A 22,465-nucleotide genomic window follows, 5' to 3' on the forward strand; every position below is an offset into this window, starting at 1 on the left:
GCCCTTGGTTACTGCGATTTTTTAACTAGAGGTGGGGCTCTCTGAGATTTACCCCTTCCCATCGAATCAAATTGTAGCTTGTGGGTGGATCTGGGGTGGCAAAGAGGAGGAGTAAGGAAGAAGGTGGCTTTTTGCTCCAGAGGAGTAAGGGAAACTTTCAGAGTTGTAGAACCTAAAACTTCAGCCTGTCCTTGCTTGAACTAGGAACACTGTCACCACAGGTAAGTTAAACACCTGCATTCTGCAGCCCACCCTGCCATTCCATGCTGAGGACATTGGGTGGCATGGGGCACTGTAATTTCTGACCCCAGATTTGCTGTTTAGAGGTTGGTTTCAAACCCAAATTCAGTTTTAGTTTAGCTCAAAGTGTCTTTTCCTTTGATAATTTGTGACTCTTAATTTTTGAGACAGCATTTTGATATGTTGCCCAGACTGGCCTGGAACTAGTCATGTAGCTCAGATTGGTTGGAATCTGCAGTCCTCCTGTCCCTGTCTCCTGAATACTTGAGTCATTGGCATGTGTGACCAAACCCAGCCTCAGCTCCCAGGGGTTGACCTTACAGGCTGTTACTCAAGAATCTCCTGTTTCATTTTAATGTTTCTGGCTAGTTTTATTGCTTGGTTAGTTTTGCTAAACTGAAACATGGTCTCCTATAATCCAGGCTACCTCAGAAATATATATGTATCTTAGATGAGTTTGAGCAGCAGAGACCTTTCTACCTCTATGTCCTATGTGATGGGAAAAAGTCCAAGCTCTGTGGACTCTTAAAAGAGTGTGGTGACAGAGAATGCTCAAAGCACACTGGCAAGCCTTCCTGAAACTCACTACATGTCTAGTATCTACCTTTAAACTTTTATTTCACTTATTTTTGTCAGCATTCATGGAACTTAGACTCATTAAAAAATGAAGTTCTCATCGGTGAGAAAAATGTAAAGAATAATACCTTAAAATATCTTGAGGGGTTTTCCTCTGTTACTAATAAGAGAAAAAACTGTTGGGTTGAAATTTGTGTGTAAGTGTGTGTGTGTGTGTGTGTGTGTGTGTGTGTGTGTGTGTGTGTGTGTAGACAGTTTTGTGTCAACTTTACACTGGCTAGAGTCATCTGAGAGTAGGGAAACTGAATTGAGAATATGCCTCCATAAGACTGCGCTATGGGCAAGCCTGTAGAACATTTTCTTAATTAGTGATTAATGAGGAAGTGCACAGCCCATTGTGGGTAGTTCTATCCCTAGGCTGGTGGACCAGGTTCATCACAGCAAACAATCCCAAAGACATTACCTGGTACTGGCAGAGTGTGATGTTACTTTGACAGACCTGATCATGTTTTAGGGAGTATTGGGAAAGGATTTTGGAAATTTGGGTAGAAAATCCATTAAGTGAAGAGATCTCAGGCGTTCTGTAGGAGGTTGGAAGGTAAGAGCATCGAGAGCAGTACAGATGGTGGAGGCATGGCTTGTGATACTTCAGAAGGAAGCCAAGACTACTGAGCCATTTGAGTTAAGACTTCATGGTTCAGGTTTTAGCTTAAGAATCAGCTCTTGATGAACAAGTCACCAGAACAAGTAAAGCGAAACCTTTTCTTTCCTGAAATATCAATATAGGTCAGCTGGGGCTGAAGAATCAGCAGATATAAATTAAGAGACCAGCATTATTGATGTAAAGTCATCTGGAGAGTGTTCTCTCAGAATACAAAGAAGCTGTATTCCAAGGTTGGCAGCTGAACTTGTTATTGAAAGAATCACCCAGGTGGTGCTGGTTATGAAGTTACTAAGGGGAGAACAGGTGAGGCTTGGCATTGGAGAGCATTGCTGGAATCTTGGAGTCTAGGAAAGGCTATGGGTGAAAGTGCTACCCAGTTGACAGACCCCCAGCATTTGGAGATGCAGTACCTTGGCATGAGTACCAAGGACAGCAGGTATGGGGTGGAGCTAGCTTGAGCCTAGAAGACAAGCTCTGTGTGCAGTACAGGGCAGACCAGAGAAGTGATCCAAGCCCTTTGAAGGAACCCAGAAGAGAGAAGGTAATGAAAGATCCTGGCAGAATGTAAAAGGACACAGAAGCCCTGAAATTGGCAAGATAGATGTCAGTGTTAGAAGAACTAGCTTCACTGATTTAGAAAAATAGAGGTGCACAATGCTCTGGCCACTCCTTGAACCTGTGTGTCTGCCAATGTTCTGACCAGGTGTGTGCCCATTGCTGCACCTTCATTAGACTCTTTCCTTGTAGCCCTCCCATATCCATTTCTTGAGAATAGACATTGTTTAGATCTGGAAATCCCCTAATCTCCCCCTTTTCCTTTCCCCCCTGAGGGCCTATAAAAACTGGGAACTCTTTCCCCTCGAGGACGACTCCTCTACCCCTGCGTGGGATATGAGTCGTCCCCAGAGCTCTGGCTTTCCCCGAATAAAGCCTCATGTGGTTTGCAACAAGCTCGGTCTGTCATGAGTTCTTGGGTGTCCGCTATTGTCCTGAGGCCTGAGCGAGGGGCTCCTCTCGGAGTCTTTCATTAGTACCCAGGCATTGGACATTGAGTTCTTTATACTCTTGCCATTTAGGTTGGCTCTAATCTGATTGTGACTATGCCCTGGTTTTCTCCTCTTAAAGTCAGAATTTAATTTACATTTGATTTTCACAGGAGCTCAGACTTGAGAGACTTTGGACTTTGAAAGGAGATTTTGTATTTTAAAAGAGAATGGATATTTTGTTAAAAATATTCTCAAATATATACGATACATCTCATTCATATTTCCCCTTCCTCTACTCCTCCTAACTCCCTGTAAACACATATCTCCCCTCCCCAGAGCTAATCCCCTTTTGTTTTCTCTTCAGAAAAAAAGCAGGTTTCCAAGAGATGACAGCCAGAGAGAACAAAACAAGGCAAGACAAAGGCTCCCATATCAAGGCTTACAAAGGAACCCAATAGGAAGAAAGAGAGACTGGATGACTTCCATTAATTTATTAATTTATTTATTTTACATCCAGAATGCAGCTTCTCCTCTCTGTCTGGCCAGTTATGCTCTCTCACCTCCTTTACCTCCTCTCCCCTTCATTTCTCCACAGAGAAGTGGAGGTCTCCCATGAATATACCTTGGTATATCAAGTTGCAGTAGACTTTGTGCTTCTTTTTTTTAATTGTGGCAAGACAAGGCAGCCCAGTTAGGGAAAAAAGATCCAAATGCGGCAACAATTAGACAGCCCCTGTTCCTGCTACTAGGGGTCTCATGGAATGACCAAGGTGCACATCTGTTACATCTGTGTAGGAAGCCTAGGTCTATCCCGTGGATGCACTCCAGTTGGTAATTCAATCTCATTGAGCCCCTATCGGGCTTGGTTGGTTGATTCTGTAAGTTTTGTTGTTTACTTGAGGTATCCGATTCTTCAATCCTTCCCCCAACCCCTTTCTTCCACAGATTCTCCAAGATCTGCCTAATGTTTTGCATTGGGTCTCTGCATCTGTCTCCATCAGCTGCTGTGTGAAGCCTCTCAGATGACATGAATGCTAGGCTCCCGTCGGTCAGTATAACACAATATCCTTAATATAACATCAGGGGTAGTGTCTCTCTCCTGGCATGAATCTCACACTGGTTTAGTCATTAGTTATGCATTCCCTCAATTTCTGCTCCTTCCTTATTCATGCATATTTATAGGCAGGGAAATTTGTGGGTTAAGGGTTTGTGGCTGAATTGTTGTCTCCATCAGAAATCTTGCCTAGTTACAGCATGTGACTGGTTCATTTTCTGTATGTCCTATTTCAAGAAGTCATAGTTAGGGTCACTCTCATAGATTCCAGGGAGTTTCCATTGTCCTAGTTATCTAGCTCATCTCAGAGATTCTCCACAGTCACAGATTCCACTTCTCTCTGCCTTCAACCTCCTCACATGCAATCCCTCTGGTTACTGTCCAGATTTTCTCTCTCACACATTTCCCTCCATCCATCTATTCCTGATGTGTTCTTAATTTCTGTTCTTCGTAAGATTCAAGCATCTTCTGCTGGGTCTTCCTTCTTAGTTTCTTTGGGTCTGTGGATAGCATGGTTATCCTGTACTATATGGCTAATATATACTTATGAGTCCATGCCACATTTGTCCTTTTTTGGTCTGAGTTTTGCCTACAAATTCCATGATATCATTGTTTTTAATAGCTGAGTAGTATTCTGTTGTGTAAATGTACCATATGATCACTATCCATTTTTCAGTTGTGGGACATTGCTTTGTCTCAAGTTTCTGGCTATTTCCAATAAAACTATGTACATAGTTAAAACACTGTCCTTGAAGTATGATCAAGTATCTTTTGTGTGTATGACCAGGAGTGGTATAATCAGTTCTGGGAAAATTATTTCCAATTATTTGAGAAATCTCTGAATTGATTTCCAGACTGGTTGTATGAGTTTGCACTCCTACCAGAAAAGGAAGAGTTTTCCCCTTGCTGCACATCATAGCCAGCATGAACTGTTGCCCTTCTAAAGGATATAAAATGAAATCCTATAGTCATTTTGATTTGGATTTCCCTGATGACTAAGGGTGTTGAACATTTCTGTACATACATCTCCATCATTAATATCTCTCTGTTGAGAATTCTATTTAGCTATGTGCCCATTTTTAAGATTTGGGTTATTTGGTTTGTTGGTGTCTATGTTTTTTAGTTCTTTATATTTTTTTTTTTTTTTGCATATCAGTTTTCTTTCAGGTGTAAGGGTGGTAGAGATCTTTGCCCAATCTCTAGGCTTCTATTTTGTCCTTTTGACAGTGTTCTTTCCCTTACAGGAGCTTTTTAGATTCATGAGGTCCCCCCCCCCCTTTTTTTTTTTTTTGGTTCTTCGAGGCAGGGTTTCTCTGTATAGCCCTGGCTGTCCTGGAACTCACTTTGTAGACCAGGCTGGCCTCGAACTCAAAAATTCACCTGCCTCTGCGTGTGCCACCCTCCCTGGCATGAGGTCCCATTTAATTGTTGATCTTAGGGGCTGAGATGTTGGATCTGTTCAGGAAGTTGTCTCCTGTACTAATGGGTTCAAGGCTATTCCCCACTTTTCTATTAGAATTAGTGCATGCATGTCTACGTTGATATATTTGATTCACTTGGACTTGAGTGCTCTGTAGGGAGATAGATATGGATCTATTTGCATTCTTCTACATACAGACATCCAGTTAGAACAGCACCATTTGTTGAAGCTCTTTTCTTTTCTTTTCTTTTCTTTTTTTTTTTTCTTATATGGTTTTGCCTTCTTTGTCAAAAACCAATGCCCATAATTGTACTGGTTTATTTCCGGGTCTTCAATTTGATAACATTGTTCAACTATTGCTCTCTAGTAACACTTGAAAGCAGAGATGGTGATCACTCCAGAACTTTTCTTGTACAGGATTGTTTTAGATATCTTTTTTTTTATTTTTTCTTTTTTTTCCAATTTTTTATTAGATATTTTCTTCATTTACATTTCAAATGCTACCCAGAAATTCCCCTATACCCTTACCCTGCCCTGCTCCCCTACCCACCCACTCCCACTTCTTGGCCCTGCCATTCTCCTGTACTGGGGCATATAAAGTTTGCAAGACAAAGGGGCCTTTCTTCCCAATGATGGCCGACTAGGCCATCTCCTGCTACTTATTGCAGTTAAAGACATGAGTTCTGGGGGTACTGGTTAGTTCATATTGTTGTTCCAGCTATATGGTTACAGACCCCTTCAACTCCTTGGGTACTTTCTCTAGCTTCTCCATTGGGGGCCCTGTGTTTCATCCAATAGATGACTATGATCATCCACTTCTGTATTTTTTCATACGAATATAAGAATTGTTCTTTTATGGTCTATAAATAATTGTGTTGGAATTTTGATAGGAATTGCATTAAATCTATAGATTGCTTTTGGTATCATGACCAATTTTACTAGGTTGATCCTACCAATCCAGAAGGGGAGAGATTTTTTCCATGTTGTGATATGTTCCCAATTTCTTTCTCCAATTTCTTTCAAGTTTCTTTCTTCAAAAACTTGAAGTTCTTGTCATTCAGGTCTTACACTTGCTTGAGGAGAGTTATACCGAGATAATTTGTAACTATTGTAAAGGGTGCTGTTTCCCTAATTTTGTTCTAAGCCAGTTTATCATTTCTATAAAAAGAGTTATTTTTTACAGTGAGCTTTGAATCCATCCATTTTTTTGAAGGTGTTTATCAGCTGTATGAATTCTCTGGTAGAATATTGGGGATCTTTTATCTATTCATATCATATGATCTGCGACTAGTGATGCTTTGAATTCTTCCTTTCCAATTTTTATCCCCCTGAGATCCTTTAGTTTTTACTCTAGCTAGAATTTTAAGTAATATGTTGAGTAGATAGGAAGAGAGTGGGAAGACTTGTCTTGTCCCTGGTTTTACAGAGATTGCTTTAAAATTCTCTTTTTAATTTGATGTTGGGTATTGCCTTGTTACATATTGCTTATATTATGTTGACATATCCAACTTGTATCCTGATAACTCCAAAATTTTAACATAATAGGCTGTTAGGTTTTGTCAAATGCTTTCTCAGAATCGAGTGAGGTGATCATGTGATTTTTTTTTCTTTAAGTTTGTTTTTATGGTGGAATACATTGATGGATTTTCCATAAATTGAACTGTCCTTGCATCCCTGGGATGAAGCCTAGTTGATTAAGGTGGGTTGTGTCTTTGACATAGTCTTGGATTCAGTTTCCAATATTTTTGCGTAAATATTCATAAGGGATGTTAGCCTGAAGTTCTTATTTTCTGTTGAGACTTTGAATAATTTAGGTATCAGGGAGACCCTGGCCTCAGAATGAGTTGTCAATGTTCCTTTTGTTTCTATTTTGTGGAATAATTTGAGGATTATTGGCATAAGCTCTTCTTTCAAAGTAGAGTAAAGTTCTGCAATAAAACTGTCTGGCCCTGAGCATTTTTTTTTTTTTTTTTGGAGATGGGCTGTTTTTACTGACTACTACTATTTCTCTAGGGGTTATAGGAATAAACAGTTAACTGGACATTGAGTTTTAACTTTTGTAATTTGCATTTGTCTTGAAAATCCTCCATTTCATTTAGATTTTCTAATTTTGTAGAGTACACGTTGTTGAAGTAAAACCTAATGATTTTCTTGGTGTCTTTTTTCATGTCTTCATTTTAATTTCTGATTTTGTTAATTTGGGTACTGTCTCTCTGTCTTTTAGTTAGTTTGGCTAAAGATTTGCCTGTCTTGTTGATCTTCTCAAAAAAAATAAAAACAAAACAAAACAAAACAAAAAAACAAAAACAAAAACAAAAAACAACAAAAAAAACTTGTTTGGTTGATTCTTTTTACTGCTCTATTTGTTTCTAATTGATTGTTTTCGGCCCTGTTGTTTACAAATGGTGGGTGTATTTGCTTCTCTTATTATTAGAGCTGTCGGGTGTAGTATTAAGATGCTGGTATGAGAAATCCAATTCTTTATGATGGTAATTAGTGTTATGAATTTACCTCTGAGGACTGCATTCCCCATGTCCCATAAGTTTGGGTGTGTTCAGCCTTCATTTTTATTGACTTTTCAAAAGACTTTAACTCATTTCTTCTTGACCCAGTGATCACTGAGTAGACAGTTGTTCAGTTCCCATGAGGCTGTTTGCTTTCTGTTGTTTCTATTGTTAGAGTCCAGGTTTAATAGAGTGGTCTGATAAGATATAGGGATTTATTTCAGCTTTCTTATATTTGTTGAGGTTTGCCTTGTAACCAGCTACATGGTCAATTTTGGAGAAGGTTACATGAGTTTCTGAGGAAAGGTATATCCTTTGTTGTTGAGGCTGGCCCACAGCTAGCAATGAACATTTCAAATGAGATGGCAACTCGAGCTGAAAGAGAAGAACTAGATGAGCAGAAGAAAGAACGAAGCCAAGTCAAAAGTCACTCTGATCAAAGCTCAATTTTTACTGTTGCAACACTCAGTTATGAAGGAAGGGGGGGAGGACTTGATAAATAATCTCGAAGTCCAGTAGCAGGGTGAGCACGTGATGGCTTCAGAACAGCAAGGCAGCAGGTTCCAGCAGTGGGCATGGCAGAAAGAATGAGCAGGAAGCTCCACCCCAGAGCAAGCAGGTTTCAGGCTGGGGGAGGGGAGACTACACTTTGTGTTTGGGTGAAAGGGTCTGAAGATCTGTTAGGTCCATTTGATTCATATCTCCATTTCATTATTTCCCTGTTTACTGTTTGCCTCAATGACCTATCTTTTAGTGAAAACAGTGTATTGATGTATCACACTATTAATGTGTGCTATTCTAGGTTTTATTTAAACTTTAATAATATTTGTTTTATGAAGGTATGTGCCCTTTCATTTGGAGCATAGATAATGATAACTGAAACATCCTCTTGGTATGATTGAGTGTGAAGTGACCTACCATAATTTTCACTGAAAGTCTCTAAAACTACCAGGATGGCTACAATAATTTGCTTCTTGGTCTGTTTGCTTGGAAAATCTTTTTCCATCCCTTTACTCTAAGGTAATGGCTATCTTTGTTGTGGTGGTCTGTTTCTTGTATGACGTGGAATGCTGGATCTTCTTTTCACATCCATTCCATTAGTTAGTCTGTGTCTTTTTACTTGAAAATTGAGTCCAATGATGTTAAGAGATATTGATGACTAATGATTAGTAATTCCTCTTCTGATGTTGGTGATGGATATGTGTGTGTGTGTTCCCCTGCTTTTGTTTTTTCTGGTGTGCGATTATATTATTTCATGTATATATTTTGTGTTTGCTTCACCTGATTGGATTAGCATTTTCCTTTTAGTATCTTCTATAGGGCTGTATTTCAAGATAAATATTGTTTAAATTTTATTTTCTCATGGAAAGTCTGGTTTATGACATCTATGGTGATGTAAAATTTTACCTGGGTATAGTTGTCTGCATCTTCCATCTGCAGTCTCTGCTGTAAGATATTTGCTAAGGCCCTTCTGGATATAAAGTCTCTTTTAAGAAGTTGGGTGTAATTTTAATAGGTCTCCATGTATATACAACATGACCCATGTAGGATCAAGTGGAGCATCCTGGGATTCAGGGAAACAAGATACTGAATCTTTGAACCACGTGGATCTTGAGTACTTTGCAGGATGATGAATATGGATTTATTTACATTCTTTTACATACAGATATCAAGTTAGAAAAGCACCATTTGTTGAAGATCATTTTTTCATTGTCTGTTTTTGGCTTTGTTAAAAATCAAGTGTACATTGATGTGTGGATAATCAATTCAATTCTATTGATCAACCTGTCTGTCTCAATACCACTATGCAGTTTATATTACCATTGCTCTGTAATACCACTTGAAATAAGAGATGGTGATAACTCTAGAAATTATTTTATTGTTGAGAATTGTTTGTAACTATCCTAGGTTTTTCATTTATTCATATGAAATTGAGAATTGCTCTTTCAAGGTAAATAATTATGTTGGAGTTTTTGGACGGGAATTTCATTGAATCTATAGATTTCATTTGAAAAGTTGTCCATTTTCACTATGTTAATCCTTCTGATCTGTAGAAAAGTTACATGACTCCCAGCCTGCTATCTGTGAGGTGACATAAGGATTTCTGTAAATCTCAGGGTACTGAGACATGGACAAGATGTACTTTCTCAGCAGAGAACACTGATGTTAAGCCAATTTAGGTGTATGCCTGAGGAAGTGGCTTTCTTCGCCATTTTTTTCATTAGAAATGTACTTTGCTTTTAATTAAACTAAGCATCACTTAAATTATGTGGGCTGCTGACAGAATTCTCACTCAGCAAGGAGGTTTGTATCACCTTGAAACTAGATAAGTTATGGCTTGAGATATGGAAGCTGTTGAGAATTAGAATCTGTAGGCAACCTTTATTCTGAGTACCTAGAAACGATTATTGAGCACTCAACAAACTATGCATTGTCACACTGTTGCTATGCATCCCTTGTGTACTTATTAATGCAACTCTACCCTTCACACCTATGCCTTAGACATTGATACCAATCCATGAGCATGAGAGATCTTCCCATGTTCTGATATATTCCTCATTTTCTTTCTCCAAAGACTTGAAGTTCTTGTCATACAGGTCTTTTACTTGCTTGGTTACAAAAAGATATATTATTTGTGATTATTGTGAAGGACATTGTTTGTCTAATTCCCTTTTCAGCCAATTTATCATTTGTATAGAGCCAAGATACTGATTTTTTTTTACTTAATTTTCTATCCAGCCACTTTGCTAAAGGAGTTAATCAGCTATTAGATTTCTCTCTTAAAATATTTGGGCTCATATACATATGCTATCATATCACCTGTAAATAACAATAATTTGGCTTCCTTTTTTCCAATTTGTATTCTATTGACCTCTTTTAGATGTCTTGTTGCTCTAGCTGGGCCTTCCAGTACTGCAATAAAGAGACAGGGAGAAGATGGACAGCCTTGTCCCTGATTTTAGTGGAATTGCTTTAAGTTTCTCTCCTTTTAATTTGATCTTTGATTTTGACTTGATGTATATTGACTTTATTGTATTTAGCTATGTGCCTTTTATCCCTGATCTCTCAAAGATTTTCAACATAATACATTGGATTTTTTCAAAGTCTTACTCAGTAGCATGTAATTTTTCGTTGGTATGTTTATATGGTAGATTATATTGATGGCTTTTTGTACTTTAAACCATCCCTGCTTCTCAGGTATGAAGTCTACCTGATCATTGTGGATTGTGTTTTTGATGTCTACTTGGGTTCTGTTTGCCAATATCCTATGGAATACCTAGGTCGTAAAACCCATTGTAGCAAGCACTCAGTGTCTGTTTACCTGCTCAAGGCTGGGTGAAGATTATAATCCCCACATTTTTATTTTATAAACATGAGCAGTAGCTGGACAGGGGCACAAGATTTACTTGTTTTTTGTTTTTGTTTTTATTTTTGATTTTATTTTTGTTTTTGTTTTTTGGGTTTTTTTTTTGTTTTGTTTTGTTTTGTTTTTTTGTATTCCCATATGGGGGTATAGTAGCTAAGTGACTATGCCTATCTTATGTTGGTGCCTATATTGCTCCTTCTTACCAATGATGGAGGACAAATGTAGCATTGATGTATTACTCTCTTAGATTGATAGAAGCATAAGAACTCTCATACCTGTCTCTGGCTACAGGCCTTCTGTCACACACTCTTTCCCATTCAGACCAAGGCTACAAAGGGTATATGAATATGCACTCATTGCATTTCTTTATAGCAATGAATAAGTGCCATGGTGAAATAGCTGAGCTTGCTAAAGTGATCCTGTGTGAAGGCAACCAATCTGCCTAAGATAAAAGGTACAAAAGTTAAAAGCAACAAGATTATAATTAATGGTTCAAGCAGTTTAGAATTTAATATTGTAAGCCATGGGAAAGTGGAATATCAGGATGCAAACCATCCCTGATTCTGTCCTTTTTCTTTTCCTTTTGACTATCCCTACTCGAATTTTTTAAATAGAATCATTTACTATTCCTGAATGATAGACATAAAAGTAACATTCTTCATGAAGGGCTGTACATAGTTGTTCTTGTTGAAGGAATAAAAGATTAGGAGCTTAAACACATGTACTAACACTTGTTCAAAATCCAGTTCCTGTCCAATTTTACCCCCTGCAAATGTAACTTCATAAAGAACTGTAACTAATTTCCAAGTATTTCTCTGAAAATGTACAGAACTGTGGGAACTAACAAGGGGCCTGAGAAAGAAGGGGGAGGGACTATATATAGCCCATGTCCAGCCAGAGTTCCACCTATGCTCTGACCAGGCTGAAGTGGGAAGGTTGCCAGACACTTTCCACTCAGCCCGGGTGGGCATCCAAGCCTCTGACCCATTTGACAGGGGGTGGACAAGGGGCAGCCCTGAAACCAAAAGGGGCCCTAGGTTTATACCCTGTAGCCCCGGGGTTATGGGAGAGAGGGCAAAGGAAAGAGAGGTTCCCACACAGGCAAGAGTGAGCACAGAGGACTTTGGATGGAGCACAGGAAGGCCTTCAATTGGGAGATCAGAAATGGCTTATTAGGAGAAAACCTATCTCATCATCCTCCAAATTCAGTGGGCCTTGATGAGCAGAGACTGTCTATGGTTTTAGAGCTTTATTATAGAAAGACAGGGGGAGAGAGAGAAGGTAGAAAAGACAGAGACTGGCCATGGCCAAGAGGAAAGAAGGGGGAAAGGAGAGAGAGAGAGACAAGAAAGGCTAGAGAATGACAGGGAGAAAGAGGAGAGAAGATAGAAGACAAAGAGAGAGGAGAGAGGAGTGAGAGAGCAAGGAGGGGCCCAACAGCCCCTTTTAAAGTATGCTGCTATCTTTTCTGTTGATAGGTAACTGGGGAGGAGTTTAGCCTGAAGGTCAGAAGCTTGGAGCATTGCCTACGTGACTGCTAGCCACACACTTCTCTTGTGGGGGCTGAGGGGGTTGGTGTCCTTGTAACGTTTCGCCAGCAAAACACACTCGGACAAACAGATCCTTCTATAGCAAAGCTTTATTGCTTACTTCTCAGGAAGACCCCGAACCTGGAAAAAGGAGCTGCTTAAATACCCCTCTGTTAGACGTGTCAGCTCCTGATTAGCTGCTCATTCATCACCCCACTGCTACGCCCAAAGATGAGCAGTGACTTGGCACAAATTTACTCCAGCACCTGCACACATTGCTTGTTTACTAGTTAGGCACTGAGGAAGCCAGCGCCATCTTGTAATGGCGATTGCTCATGGCTCTCCACATCTCCCCCTTTTTATTTTATTAAAATGCAAGCCACTCTTTAATGGATGAAGATAGAAGTCGAATCCCTAGTGTGCAGAAATAGGAGCCATGTACAGGATTGGCTCTTAGGCTCACAGGTTTTTACCCAGAGAAACACTGATGTGCTCCCGTGCCCTTTTTCCTAGGGGAGGGACACTTGGACACTCAACCCTCATGCAAATCGACTTGTCTTCTCAGACTGCCCAAACCTCTGAGCGACTCCTATGCAGTGCTTAGCCCAACAATCCAGAAGAGTTAAAGACCTACTCACTCTTTCCTGTGCAATGAGTCTAGCCTCTAGGGGAGCAAGAGCTGAGTATGGCCCTGGGCGAGCTTTAATTGTTGAGTCTCTCTCATTTTCTGCAGAACTGAAGAGCACAAGAGCAGAGAACTCAGATACCAATTAAGTCTTAAGCATGGATAGCCAAATTTCAAGGGAGGCCCCTTGTTCAATGGCAGGAAGTGCTTGAGCAATAACAACCTTGTCACGGTTTTGTTGGGTTCTGAGCTTGCAAACCAACCAGAGCATAAACACAAGTCCACAGCAGATAACAGCAGCAAACAAAAGTAGCCCCACCCATTCCTTAAAATAAGAAAATGCAGATGAGCCATATCCAGGGATCCACCCCATAATCAGCATCCAAACACTGACACCATTGCATACACTAGCAAGATTTTATCGAAAAGACCCAGATGTAGCTGTCTCTTGTGAGACTATGCCGGGGCCTAGCAAACACAGAAGTGGATGCTCACAGTCAGCTAATGGATGGATCACAGGGCTCCCAATGGAGGAGCTAGAGAAAGTAGCCAAGGAGCTAAAGGGATCTGCAACCCTATAGGTGGAACAACATTATGAACTAACCAGTACCCCGGAGCTCTTGACTCTAGCTGCATATGTATCAAAAGATGGCCTAGTCGGCCATCACTGGAAAGAGAGGCCCATTGGACACGCAAACTTTTCATGCCCCAGTACAGGGGAACGCCAGGGCCAAAAACGGGGAGTGGGTGGGTAGGGGAGTGGGGGTGGGTGGGTATGGGGGACTTTTGGTATAGCATTGGAAATGTAAATGAGCTAAATACCGAATAAAAAATGGGAAAAAAAAGAAAATGCAGATGAAATCCAGGAGGAGAGACCCTCTGTCAATGACAGGTCCTCTCGTGTCGAGTTGATCCTGAGAACAGCCGCTCTCAGGGCCTCAAGGGTCTCATCGAATCTTTCAGACCAATTTCCTGCAAGATACAAAGAAAGCTGCCTAGACAGATTAGATGCATGAGTAAATTTATCATATAGAGCAGTGGTAATGCACAGAGCACCCACTTTTCTTTCACAGCCCAACTGGGCCAACTGGTATAGAACACTTATTTGTTCCTCAACCAGATCGAGGCGCTGATTCAAAATCATCAGCCCTTCTTTCAACTGGGCACCAACACCTGTCTCATTACTTAGAATCCATTGGTAATATGGCCAAATATTTTCTTTTCCTGTAGCATCTCCTTTACCAGTTATTACAGCAAAATCCAATGGAGATGACAAAACAAAACAATATGTTATTTCTTTCTGAGGAAAAAGCTTTTGATTGACAAGGTGAAAAAACTATAGGAAATGCAAGGTCCGGATGACACCAAGGCATGCTGCGTATAGCAGTAGTATTGTCAACAGGCCATCGTGATCTTTTTGGGAATAGTCACATTTCTCTTTATTATAATCATGGTGATGTTTATAGGTGAAGTTACAGTACTTCCAACATCACTTGAGCCTGACTGCTCCTTGAGCAACTTGTGTTAAAGCATTAAATAACACCCCAGAGCTCACTTTATTTTGGCTAATGAAATCTGCCCAATTAAGATAATCTTTTTCTTTAAAAATATTCAGTTGCCAAAAACAAAGGCAAGGTAGAAGAATTGGAATGTACCGGTAAATGTACTGGCCATGATCTTACTATGGCCCACAAAGGTATACTTATCCTGGTCTCAATCATCAGGAGTAAGAATAACAGGATCATCTTGGGATTCGTCTTGATCTTTCACGGTCCTTGTCAGTCGCATCAGAACCCAAAGTGGATTTTCTTCACCCTGTGGAAAAAACACAAATAGCTCCCCAGGATCTGATTAAGATAGGATCCGGGCCGTACCATTTATTATCAAGGACATTCTTCTACTTGACCATTTCATTGGGCGGTTGAGGCCATTGTCCATGCCTTTCAGGTGGTGGTCTCCCAGCATTATCCAGTTTTAAGAAATTAAGAGTAAATATTATAAGGCATAGAGCCATCTTTGGCATCATAGCCTTTATCCCCCCTTTATGTTTTTGTTTTTAAAGAAGTTTTAATTCTCCTAGTTATCTAATGACCAGTTTGAGATAGAGGCCTTCATATACATTCCAAGTCCTCCCCAGGATATAGCCTGTGGGAGTTGGTCACCATGATTCCAGGTGTAGGTCATGTATCTTTTGACTAACAAGAACAGAACATTTGTTTCTAGGGTGGCTTTTCAGCCCAGTCATATATACTATTTAGATTTACAAAATAAACAGCTAGGACTTATCTGTTTAGTCTTTCTTGCCAGTGGCTAACTTCAGCTTAGGAATTTTTCTCTTGAATAGGAGCCAGGTAATGATGTATGTGCTCTAACATGTTGAATATAAAAGGGGTGCTCACGCATCAAAATACAATCTTGTATTTTCATCAAAATTTTAGATACTGAACTGTTAGTCAGTTTTAATACAACATGAACAGTGACTAATTACCTTTCAATTGTTTCTCTTGAAGAGAGATTGTAACTAGAATGCTTGAAAAGTCATTATAGTCACTTGTGTATAATTTATTTATTTATTAATCAGAAATTAGAGAAAATATTTAAGTTGTCTCTGTAAATAACTATCTTCTAAAACCCAAATAAATATAAGAATCCTGAGTTTGTATCTTCTCAAGAGCTATCTGTAATCTTTATTAGTTAAAGCTTTGTGTAAACCTCTATAACACAAAAGCAAATCCTGGGGGGTCATTTCCAGGCAACCCAGGGCAAGTTCTTAACTGTCCAAAAACAATTTTCTTAAAGAAACAGTATTTTTTCTTATAAGTTGCATAAGCAATTGTAAGCTCTTAGGTATAATATTAACTATTAATATACAACTTAAAGTTTGATTGTTCAATATTTTTAAACACCACCTTCAGCACACAATTTAATTATCTGTGCTGAAACAAGAGGAAACTCAAAAGAATAATCATGTGATTTAATTCACATGTACTTTTTTCTTCTCATATAAAGGCTATTTTTAAACACAATAAATGGGATGCATGCATGCATGAATTTATAAATTTTTAACTTATCTTAGGATGATGATTATCAATTTTACCTTATATAATGGTATGCAATAAATCAAACATCAATATTCTGCAATAACCAAATTAATGGCTGTTTGGAACAAGGAAAAGACACTTATACATGTAAGCAAACTCTGTACACTATAACTTTATATAAAGTAGGCAAGTCAAATCGCAATGTATGGATAAATTTCACAGTGTAATTGACCTTTTATAAACTTTGAATTTAAATTTTATTTAGAACAACATCTGGCTAGGTCTGTAATAAGGCACTAAGAAGTATCACACAAGCCAAGCTGAGGCTGCACCCCTCTGAGCTCTGCCTCAACCCAAATGCAAACTTTTCTCAATCTGAACACTCTGCCAGAGTCCTGGCCCAAAGACTATCCCCATATTGAAGTATCCCTAAAGACCTGCCCTCTTGTGTTCATTCATGTTGTCTAGAAAGACTCTAACCCTGAGTTCCGAACCCCAAGCCAACTTTCCGTTACAAGCGAAAGGCTGTCTGCCCCTTTAAGAGCTCCGTTTGCAATAGGCCCTCAGCAAGGCTTTTTCAGCTGTACTTGGCTCCCAGCCACAGTGTAGCAAACTTATCAGCTTGTGCTGTGGAAATTGAGACTGCTTTTTAAACAAGGTAAAGGATGGAGAGCCAGCAGATAAAGTTTTAACCATTTATATTTTTTCAACATGAAACACAGAACAATAATCATTCAAACAACATAACAAAAACAAACATGAATTGACAGACATATGGACAATTTGTTTTGGTGCACCAGAAACAAACAATAGACAGACAGGGAATAGAACTTGGTGTCTCAAAGGGGCACAGATATCCTAACAAGAGCTAAGAATATCTCCATAGGAGCCAGAGAGAAAGTAGGACGTCTCACATTTTTCTTCTGTTCCCAGGAGAGCTCTGAAACAGCTTATTTTCATTTTTTCTCTTTTTTGCTAAAAGATCCCAAACAGGGGATAACTGCTTTTCTAAAACTTATTTTCTCTCTCTCATGTTCAGACTCTACTTCCTTATCTCCTTCTTCTGGGAATACTGCCAGTGAATGAGAGGAGGCACAGTGACCCTGAGAACTATCTTTAAGCCTTTAATGAAGGCTGCCTCTTTAGTCAAAGTCCTCGAGAGGAGGGTAAATTGACCTAATTTGTATTATCCTTTGTATCTTTATAATTTATATTATCTTTTGTATCTTTATATTTTCTATTATCTTTTGTTTTTCTGTTTTCTCCTCTTCTAAACTCTCTCCGGGCATTCTGTATCAACATTATCTTTTCCTCAGGTTCAAGACCCATGGAAAGGCCTGTATGCTTGATTGGTGCACCATGACTCCCTTTTAGCTCCTACTCTCTCTCCCCACTCTGCCTCTGATAGGCTTTCTTGAATTTCATCCAGAATTTTCTGCCCTGCCTTAACTACTTGTTGACATTCCTCATCCTTTAAGCACAGTCTTATCAGCTTCCACAACGGCATGATTGTTTCCTGCTTTAAGTTTGCTGTTCTCCTGCTCCCCAACTAAATCTCACCTGAGTTTCTCCCAAGAGGAGATAGTTAAGGACCTTGAGCACGCAAACCTCGGTGCTATGCGATCTATCTCTTTTACAAAGCCTTCTAATGTCTTGGTGGAGACTTTCAAGCCACTCTGCCTCAGGACCAACCAACCGTAAGGTGGTCACCACAGAGTGGGAGGCTCCCATGCTATCTTCTTGCCTTTTTTCTAACCTGGCCTGACCTCGGCTGAACACTAGTTAGCAATTCCTCCTGTGGAAACTATACACAAGCTAAAGAAAAGAACGAGCCCTGTAAAAAGGAACAGAAAGGCTTCTAACACTGGAGAAAGTTCAAGCCCATACCTTGCAGAGCTGTATTGTCCCGTAGTTCTGAATCTGCCCCGTGAAACGGGGGGTCTCCTTTCAGCGCCTGGTGATGATATATTCCCGGGTTATTAGCGCCACTTTGTCCTTGTAACGTTTCACCAGCAAAACACACTCGGACAAAAAGATCATTCTACAGCAAAGCTTTATTGCTTACTTCTCAGGAAGACCCTGAACCCGGAAAAAGTAGCTGCTTAAATACCCCTCCGTGTGACGTGTCAGCTCCTGATTAGCTGCTCACTCATCACCCCACTGCTATGCCCCGAGATGGGCAGTGACTTGGCACAAATTTACTCCAGCACCTGCGCAAATTGCTTGTTTACTAGTTAGGCACTGAGTAAGCCAGCGCCATCTTGTAATGGCAATTGCTCACGGCTCTCCACAGGTTGGTAACTTGGACAGGAGCCAGGGTTCCAGGAGACATGAGAGAACTCCTTTTTTTAACAAAAAATATTTTTTATTATTACGTATTTTTCTCAATTACATTTAGAATGCTATCCCAAAAGTCCCCCATACCCTTCCCCCACAACACTTCCCTACCCACCCATTCCCATTTTATGGCCCTGGCATTCCCCTGTACTGGCACATATAAAGTTTGCGTGTCCAAAGGGCCTCTCTATCCAGTGATGACCAACTAGGCCATCTTTTGATACATATGCAGCTAGAGTCAAGAGCTCCAGGGTACTGGTTAGTTCATAATGTTGTTGCACCTACAGGGTTAAAGATCTCTTTAGCTCCTTGGATACTTCCTCTAGCTCCTCCATTTGGGGCCCAGTGATCCATCCAATAGCTGACTATAAGCATCCACTTATGTGTTTGCTAGGCCCCGGTCTAGTCTCACAGGATACAGCTATATCAGGGTCCTTTCAGCCAACGCTTGCTAGTGTATGAAATGATGTCATCATTTGTAGGCTAATTATGGGATGGATCCCTGGATATGGCAGTCTCTAGATGGTCCATCCTTTTCTCTCAGCTCCAAACTTTGTCTCTGTAACTCCTTCCATGGGTGATTGTTTCCAATTCTAAGAACGGGCAAAGTGTCCACACTTTGGTCTTCGTTCTTCTTCGGTTTCATATGTTTTGTAAATTGTATCTTATATCTCAGGTATGCTAAGTTTCTGGGCTAATAGCCACTTATCAGTGAGTACATATCATTTGAGTTCTTTTGTGATTGTGTTACCTCACTCAGGATGATGCCCTCCAGGTCCATCCATTTGCCTAGGAATTTCATAAATTCATTCTTTTTAATAGCTGAGTAGTACTCCATTGTGTAAATGTACCATATTTTTTTGTATCCATTCCTCTGTTGAGGGGCATCTGGGTTCTTTCCAGCTTCTGGCTATTATAAATAAGGCTGCTATGAACATAGTGGAGCATGTGTCCTTCTTACCGGTTGGAACATCTTCTGGATATATGTCCAGAGAGGTATTGCAGGATCCTCCAGTAGTACTGTGTTCAATTTTCTGAGGAACCGCCAGACTGATTTCTAGAGTGGTTGTACAAGCTTACAATCCCACCAACAATGGAGAAGAGTTCCTCTTTCTCCAAATCCTCGCCACCATCTGCTGTTACCTAAATTTTTTATCTTAGCCATTCTGACAGGTGTGAGATGGAATCTCAGGGTTATTTTGATTTGCATTTCTCTGATGATTAAGAATGCTGAGCATTTTTTTCAGGTGCTTCTCAGCCATTCGTTATTCCTCAGGTGAGAATTTTTTTTTTAGCTCTGAGCCCCATTTTTTAATGGGGTTATTTGATTTTCTGGAGTCCACTTTCTTGAGTTCTTTATATATATAGGATATTAGTCCATTATCTGATTTAGGATGGGTAAAGATCCTTTCCCAGTCTGTTGGTGGCCTTTTTGTATTATTGATTGTGTCTTTTGCCTTACAGAAGCTTTGCAGTTTCATGAGGACCCATTTGTCAATTCTCGATCTTTCAGCACAAGCCATTGCTGTTCTATTCAGGAATTTTTCCCCTATGCCCATATCTTCAAGGCTTTTCCCCACTTTCTCCTCTATAAGTTTCAGTGTCTCTGGTTTTATGTGAAGTTCTTTGATCCACTTAGATTTGACCTTAGTACAAGGAGATAGCAATGGATTGATTCACATTCTTCTACATGTTAACAAACAGTTGTGCCAGCACCATTTGTTGAAAATGCTGTCTTTCTTCCACTGGATGGTTTTAGCTCCCTTGTCGAAGATCAAGTGACCATAGGTGTGTGGGTTCATTTCTGGGTCTTCAATTCTATTCCATTGGTCTACTTGTCTGTCATTATACCAGTACCATGCAGTTTTTATCACAATTGCTTTGTAGTAAAGGTTTAGGTCAGGCATGGTGATTCCACCAGGGTTCTTAAGTCCTTGAGAAGAGTTTTTGCTATCCTAGCTTTTCTGTTATTCCAGACGAATTTGCAGATTGCTCTTTCTAATTCATTGAAGAATTGAGTTGGAATTTTGATGGGGATTGCATTGAATCTGTAGATTGCTTTTGGCAAGATAGCCATTTTTACAATGTTGATCCTGCCAATCCATGAGCATGGGAGATCTTTCCATCTTCTGAGATCTTCTTTAATTTCTTTCTTCAGAGACTTGAAGTTCTTATCATACAGATCTTTCACTTCCTTAGTTAGAGTCTTGCCAAGATATTTTATATTAGTTGTGACTATTAAGAAGGTTGTTGTTTCCTTAATTTCTTTCTCAGCCTGTTTATTCTTTGTGTAGAGAAAGGCCATTTACTTGTTTGAGTTAATTTTATATCCAGCTACTTCACCGAAGCTGTTTATCAGGTTTAGGAGTTCTCTGGTGGAATTTTTGGGTCACATAAATATACTATCATATCATCTGCCAAAAATGATATTTTGACTTCATCTTTTCCAATTTGTATCCCCTTGATCTCTGTTTGTTGTCGAATTGCTCTGGCTAGGACTTCAAGTACTGTGTTGAAGAGGCAGGGAGAAAGTGGACAGCCTTGTCTAGTCCCTGAATTTAGTGGGATTGCTTCCAGCTTCTCACCATTTACTTTGATTTTGGCTACTGGTTTGCTGTAGATTGCTTTTATCATGTTTAGGTATGGGCCTTGAATTCCTGATCTTTTCAAGACTTTTATCATGAACGGGTGTTGGATCTTGTCAAATGCTTTCTCCGCATCTAACGAGATGATCATGTGTTTTTTGTCTTTGAATTTGTTTATATAATGGATTATGTTGATGGATTTCCGTATATTAAACCATCCCTGCATCCCTGAAATAAAAAACTTGAATAGGATGGATGATTACTTTAATGTGTTCTTGGATTCGGTTAGCAAGAATTTTATTGAGTATTTTGCATCGATATTCATAAGGTAAATTTTCTGAAGTTCTCTATCTTTGTTGGATCTTTCTTTGGTTTAGGTATCAGAGTAATTGTGGCTTCATAGAATGAGTTGGGTAGAGTACCTGCTACTTCTATTTTGTGGAAAAGTTTGTGCAGAACTGGAATTATATCTTCTTTGATTGTCTGATAGAACTCTGCACTAAACCAATCTGGTCCTGGGCTTTTTTTGGCTGGGAGACTATTAATGACTGCTTCTATTTCTTTAGGGGATATGGGACTGTTTAGATCATTAACTTGATCCTGATATAACTTTGGTACCTGGTATCTGTCTAGAAATTTGTCCATTTCGTCCAGGTTTTCCAGTTTTGTTGAGTATAGCCTTTTGTAGAAGGATCTGATGGTGTTTTGGATTTCTTCAGGATCTGTTGTTATGTCTCCCTTTTCATTTCTGATTTTGTTAATTAGGATGCTGTCCCTGTGCCCTCTAGTGAGTATAGATAAAGGTTTTTCTATCTTGTTGATTTTCTCAATGAACCAACTCCTCTTTTGGTTAATTCTTTGAATAGTTCTTCTTGTTTCCACTTGGTTGAATTCGCCCTTGAGTTTGATTATTTCCTTTCATCTACTCCTCTTGGGTGAATTTTCTTCTTTTTTTCAAGAGCATTTAGATGTGTTGTCAAGCTGCTAGTGTGTGCTCTCTTTAGATCCTTTTGGGGGGCACTCAGAGCTTTGAGTTTCCCTCTTAGAAATGCTTTCATTGTGTCCCATAGGTTTCGGTATGTTGTGGCTTCATTTTCATTATAAGAGAACTCCTTCTGTCCTATGTAGATGAATTAACACTACCAGGTTCTGTGGTTCAACATCTCAGCTCAACTGGAGACCCGGCTGTCAGTGTATAGCCCAATGCCCAACACAGACTTCCAAATGATGTCTGTCATTCCCTTTTTTCCAATATTGGAATGATTTATAGGCCAGTCCATGATTGAGTCAGAATAACTGTCACACCAAAGGAAAGAGAAGAGTAATTATAACCTCTCTTTTTGAATCTACATTAATGTTCCTTTTGCCAAACGACTGCTGAAAACACCCAATAAATGATCATAGTCTATATATTGTATCTGTTTTGGCTTACAGCTTCCTTTAATTTCTATAAAGCTATTTGTCCCTCATCAGTTAATTGTTATGGAAATTAAGATTTTCATTCTTCTTGAGAATTATCAAAGAGGATCAAGTCCTC

General features: G+C 39.5%; 1 pseudogene; it reads left to right on the plus strand.

Moving 5' to 3' along the window:
• Positions 1-172: 172 nt before the first annotated feature.
• Gm6205 overlaps positions 173-22,465 on the plus strand; it is a 37,145-nt pseudogene continuing 14,852 nt past the window's right edge.

This window comes from Mus musculus, chromosome 5 (assembly GCF_000001635.26).
Source record: "Mus musculus strain C57BL/6J chromosome 5, GRCm38.p6 C57BL/6J".
In the NCBI taxonomy this organism is placed as follows: domain Eukaryota; kingdom Metazoa; phylum Chordata; class Mammalia; order Rodentia; family Muridae; genus Mus; species Mus musculus.